Genomic DNA, 6,680 nt, shown 5'->3' on the forward strand with positions numbered 1-6,680 from the left:
TGACAACTGATTTTATATTTGTCAACAAGTCTAGACATAATCGAACAATAGTACTCTTTATGATTGTCAGAATTTATTTATTAACTAGCTGATTGCCCGGCGTTGCCCGGATCGGTCGTTTTCGATTATTTTTACATGCCACCTCCTTCCCACCCCCACCCCTAGGGGTTTCAGTTTTTTTTATCCCCACAGTATTTCTTTCCAGATTGTAAGTGATATGTGTACCAAGTTTGCTTGAGATTGCTCCAGGATAGCAATATCGCACCTTGTGTGTAGGCAACCAACTTCGCCGTGTGTGTAGCAGGAAGCATGCCTTGCAGGATATGACACGAAAATGCCTTACCTGGCACCCGGGTGCCAGGGGTGTCTTACCACACACACACACACATACATACACAGTGCTCGAAATTTTTTTCTTCAAAGCTAGGCGCCAGCTCTGAAAATCAGGCGCCAGGAAACCACCTACTAGCAATTGTGCATACTACAGTATGTTTCAAAAGTAGCGTTATCCAAACTTTGAAAATGTATATCATGAAAATCGTAAGAGATATTTACACCGGGTTGTCTGCACTAAACTAATCCTGTAGGCTATCACTGGGTTCATACGTTAGCATTTATCTAAATAAAAGCAATTATACTATTATTTTTAAAAAACATTGTTAATTTGCTGAAAATCTCTCAGAACTGATTTTCAACAATAAATAACAACTCTTAAACAATTTGTGGGATAATTTGTTGGTGTTTGACTGGTTGTAAAACAGTTGCTTTGTGAGGTACAGCAGAAGCAGGGAATGTTTATTGGAAAACTTCTTGCACGTGAGTGTAAGAATGAGTAGTAAAATACTCTTCAGCAATGAACAATCACTGCTCCAATGAATACGCCATGCTGAATCAATTAAAAAAACATGCACAGTAGTGGCGAAAGTGAGCGAAGAGAATTCAATGTAACCACGGGCAGCCTCAAGAGTCCAATTTCGGCACAAAATCTTGATTTACGATTTTTCACGTAAATGCATAGCCAATACACATGTTGAATGCGTCTGTTGGCAATATTTCGACCTGCTAGTGCTGCCATATACGGAGATATGTCCCAAAAATTGCACTTTTCACTCAATCCATAAAATAGTCAGTCAAAAATTCATCAAATGTTGCACATTACCAATATTGCTCACAAATGACAGACTGACATGGCTACAGTCATCAAATGTCAAATTATGACACCCTTCGATAATTTCTTACATATTTTTCTTACTCAGAAGTTCATTTCTGGAAAAATTTGAATGCTGCTTTCCGTCAGTTATTAATTGATATAATTTTCTGTACGGAATGAACTGATAATTTCAAGCATTGAAAAATATCTCAATGGATGAGGCTTTATAATGCAGAAAACCCGGTGTAAATATCTCTTACGGTTTTAATGATATACATTTCCAAAATTTGTGTTGTGCGATTTTTGAAACACACTGTATAAGATGCTGAGCAAACACGTATTCAAAATATCGCTAAATTATTTGAGAAAGCAGGAAATGGGGTGTTGGGGGACAAAGGGTAAGAAATTATTACTGACTGTCTGGAATGTTCACAACGTTGATTTTTTTTAAAAAAAATCATTTGCTACCTTACGCTGTACTGCAATTTGAACTTAGAATCATCAAAATTTTGTACATATTACAGCATAAGATCTCAGTCGCCAGGCTGAAATTTTTAGTCGCCATGGCGACCTGGCGACCGAGATTTTTCGAGCCCTGTACATACATACATTTTTTTTATATACATATATAGATAGATATTTCATTTCAAGGGTACATATTAATTACTTTGTAAAGGTAGAAAGGTATACAAAGTCAAACTGCTATTTATAAATTTTTATAAAGAGAATTTTCCGGGCCCCGGTCTCACGAAAGACGAGGACCACTGCGAAAATCTGAACCTACATAGTGTTTTCGCTTGAAAATCCTTAATACAGAATTTCGAATCAAAGTTAGAGATTTAAGTCGTAATTTGTATCATATTACGTCACTTTTCTGGCCCATTTGCCTAGCGCAACAATGAGAATGAATGATAAATGAAATTGATGAAGTGAGACAAAGAAACACTCGCGTCGAGGCCAGGACTCGAACCTGGAACCTGTGGTGGGGACATCTTTATCCTGCCACTGCCATCGATACGGCGGCTTCGTGCTTCCAAAATTAACTTTCCATACATGCTGGATTCGTGCGTTAAACTCTGCATAATATTTCTTAACTAGCAGAAGATGTTACGGCATACACCACATCACTGATGAACGAAAGCGGCAACCAAGCTCCATGAAGATCGTATCAGTGTGAACTTCCATTATCTGGAATATCTTGTTAATTCAGGGGAATGAAATGCACTTCCTCCAAAGATATGATAAGGATATTGACTCGTAGTGCGGAATTCTCAACGGCCAAGTGCTTTCCTTCCTTCCGCTTTACAAATTAGCATATGCTTATTACGTTCGTTCTTAGCGCTGCCTGCCTTTCCATTTCCTTCCCTTTCTACACAGTCCATGTGTTTTGTTTGCAGTTTTTCACCGAAAGAATCTTAAAGCTTGTTTCCAAAGGACTGGCGATATTATTGAGGAAGTTACTTTGCAAGATGTTTTGATATTGGTGAGCGTGATGCTATGCAAGCGTTTCGTAATTAGATCACTAATTCTTAGAATAATGTGCCCGTGCTTCAGATGATGTTTTGTGGTCCTCAGAATGCTCGCGATGCTTTAAAACCATCCACGTTTAATTATCTTTTCCAGTTCTTAAAACTGGTTAAAACTTAGGTTAATCGCGACGATTACATGACATATATGAATGAGAAATCACCTATGCCCGGATCAGCGCTGGAATCTTGAACGAAAGTCACGCAAACATGTATATACAGGGTGTCCCACGAACGGCGCAACTGGGAATTAAGAGTGGCGTTACTTTGTAACCGAAACCTGTACATACATAAGTCATACGCCAAATGTTAGCCCTGTCCAAGTAGATATTTTTAAACATAGAAACAACAAACGGGGTGCAGTGTTGTTCATGCAGTGTTGCCAAATGTAAGTGAAAGTGTAAATTTATTTTTCCACAAAGCATGGAAAATTGCATGTCAAACATTCGTACGGAAATTTGGACGTCAATTTCCACCTTGGGTAGGTGGACTATTTCGCCATCTATAGTTCAGAGAAGAAAACCGATCGTTTTCGCGTATAGCTAATACTGAAATGCCTCGTAAAGGCGTACCGGTCCAAATGGGTGTTTTAAAATAATTATGAGGTACAGTGGCAACACTGTTGATGTTTGAAGGCAACAAAAGGTGTGTTTAGTGATGGTCTATGACATGGAAATACTGGAAACAGGAAAAAAAGAACAAACGTAAGTTATACAATATTTCATTGACGTCAGTTGATGACGCCCCCTCTTGCGTCCTCACTGGCAGACTCTGGCTCTTATAAAGGTCTGTTGTGTCTTGGGAGTTCTGTTGATTTTTTACAGGACACCGTCGAACCCTTGCCTGCCTACGCCAAAACAGCCCCTCCTTTCTTCCTTGCCGCTAGGCACATGCCCACGGAGGATTTATGAAGCTGCGAAAGGACGAAATGATGACGCCACAAGCCCGAAAGAGAGACGGGTTCAAAGTCCAAGCATTCATAACAAAGAACAGCATTCAGGACTCAGGAGTCAAGAAGATGGATGAAATGCAACGTAGCTTATTATTCGTAGTCCCAACACCATACGAATCGGCGGGAAGCTGCAAACAGTGTTGCCAACTCTTCAATATATTAAAATCCTTACGCATATTTGATTGATTTGGTTCCTTTTCGCATTTCTGCCACTTACAACAGATTTGGAGGGTTACTATTATTAACGGTCGGTTCCAGGATCCGGCCAGGGAAGCTAGGGGAATTTATGAGCCAAGAGCTCGACCTAACGTTACCTGGTATTGCTTACCCGTTGCACTTACCAATGATCAGATACTTAATTTCTATTTCTTGTACATGACGGAAACAACTATAGATTTTTAACATATTTAATTAATGAAGACATAAACCTAACATACATACACAAGAAAAAGGATACACTTGTACACATGTAAACAGAAACTTCTTTCCAATTGGCACTTTAACGAAACTGGCACTTGCACCACACACACTTGTAGAACTTCATGGTACCTCACTGTCCGGGGTTCGGACTCTCTCGCACACACTCTACCGTATTGGTCACTGGCGCACTCTCGTTAACGCATCTGTGCGTAACAAATCTTGGCGAATAATCTCTATTTCAAGTCTCGTCACACACTGTGCTCTCTTGAAAACTATTTCCCAAAAACTGTAGCTTTTGGTGATCACGTGCCCCCCTGGCCCAATGAAATAGTTTGGCGTTGTTTAGACTAAGGAACAGCATCTCCTGGTCATTTTGTGGATCCTCCACTTTCTGCCACATGTTACTTAAATTAGTTCAGCGACGATGGGCAGTGTCCAGTCGAAGGGATACAGGGCTCATTTGTCACTTCTCGCGTTCCTTCGTCGTGGTCCCTAGCTGGGGAGGGAAGAAACGTAGCCCACACAGAAAGAAACATAGTACCCAACTTTCCGAAGGAAAGTATTTTCAACATGCAGCAACATAGAATTGCTATATATTCTCGTTTCCCCGGGGAAAAGTTTCTGAACTTGTGAAAAAAATTTTCAACATTTGTCCTTCACTAGTGGAACACCCTGTATATGCTTAGATGAAACTGTCTTTCACTAGTGGAACACCCTGTATATAGTCACGATAAACTTTGTTCATTCATTCACTTGGTGGACACCTTGTATATAGTTCAGCTGGACTTTTGTCCATTAAGTTCTGTAACACCATGACATCATCTTCGTTCTTCACAAGGTTGGGTAAATTTAACTTAATAAGGTTGAAGGGTATATTTGTCTTCTTGGTTAACAAGGATTAATAACTGCTGATGTCTTCGCAAGTCGTTGGGATGGGAAGGAAAGAAGGATGGGTTATTCTCTCTTCTTTCTATCTGGAATCCCATACGTTATCGGGTTTGGACCTCGTAAAGTTTGGTGTTCTCAGGTGTCTAGAGAGAAAACAACTCTCTTGTCACTTTGAATCTATGGGGAACTTCTGGAAGCTTGTCACAAATTACACCACGGCATGTCGATTCTGGATGTGTGGGTAAGGGACATGTGATTTCTTCCTCACCACTGATGAGAGAGTTCATCTCCTTGGCGAAATGTTCAGATTGTCTCCGATGAAATGTTCTATCACCATCACTTCACTTAGTGTTTGTTTAGTAAGCGTTTAATCACATTGTTATTTAATGTCAATAATTGTCTATCATAAATACTTCATCAGCATGCATTACGAATATACTCGTTTTCATTTAGTTCATTTTTCCAAAAAATGCAGGATATATTATACACAAACACTTTACTTCTTCCTTTCACGAATAGAGAGATAATGTTATCACACGTATCATGAATACACTTAGTAGAGAATTATCCACTCGAATATATTTATTGAAAATCAAAATATGAATGATATGACCATATCAAGTATATTAAATAATATGATAATGGTGAACTCTAATAACACTATATTAATTTTCCTTACTTTAAATGGTCATTTTGGAACCTGAAATGTACATGAATAAATGCTGAATAAAAGAAGTAACATGAATACGAATTGTATACAGATAGTTGTCTTTCTCTTTCGTAATTATATGACCGTCATGATGATAAAATAGACAGATTTTCATAACCCATTTTTATAATACCTCATACACGCAAACATAAAAAAAGATCAATAAAATACACTAATAAGCAAATAAAATTTCAACGTTTACCTAACATCAGTAAATTCTAAGCATAACATATGGGACATTTGAATATTATTAAAATGAAATTAAAACATTCTGAACTCAATTACCCCATGAACACAAGAACACAGGTGTTGATTCTCATACACATACACCGCTTATCTTATTTACTCATCTCATACCCCTATAATTGAAAATAAACAAACTTCTACTTAGGTTTCATTTTTGAAACTACCAGATAACATATTTATTTTGAAATTGATTAAAATTATGATATTGAACATAATAAACAGACAAGAGTTCAAGATGTCACCTACTCCATTTTTTCATGAGTTAAAAGTTGACATAATACTCATATTTTCAAGACATAATCTATCAATAAAATCTTCCTTTTGTCTCTCTATCTGAAATTTGATTTTTATATGATTCTGCACGAAAACAGGATGAATAAATATTTCATGCCCTTCAAAATATCAATTTAAAATAGATTGACAGAAGAATAAATACGTCACAATGGCATGACCTCATATTGGCCTATCAACATGTTAATAGTGATTAGTTCATTTTTATTCAGTAAGTTTGCGATCGTCACCTTTATATGTATAGTTTTTCCTTTATAATAAGCAAACAAAATACGTAAAAAGACAAGTTTGGTCTTTTCAAATTTACCGTGACCATCATTAATAATTTTTCTTTCTAAATAAATTTATTTCAGCACATACTTAACCCTTTACCTTCACTGTCATTTCAAAGTTATTAAACTACTACTGAAAAACATAAAATATGCTGATAGTAGAATAAGTACAAAGTAAAGTATTTTCAACATGCATCAACATAGAATTGCTATACACTTTCCGCCC

The sequence above is a fragment of the Lepisma saccharinum genome, chromosome 18, assembly GCF_977018435.1.
Source record: "Lepisma saccharinum chromosome 18, izLepSacc3.1, whole genome shotgun sequence".
Taxonomy (NCBI): domain Eukaryota; kingdom Metazoa; phylum Arthropoda; class Insecta; order Zygentoma; family Lepismatidae; genus Lepisma; species Lepisma saccharinum.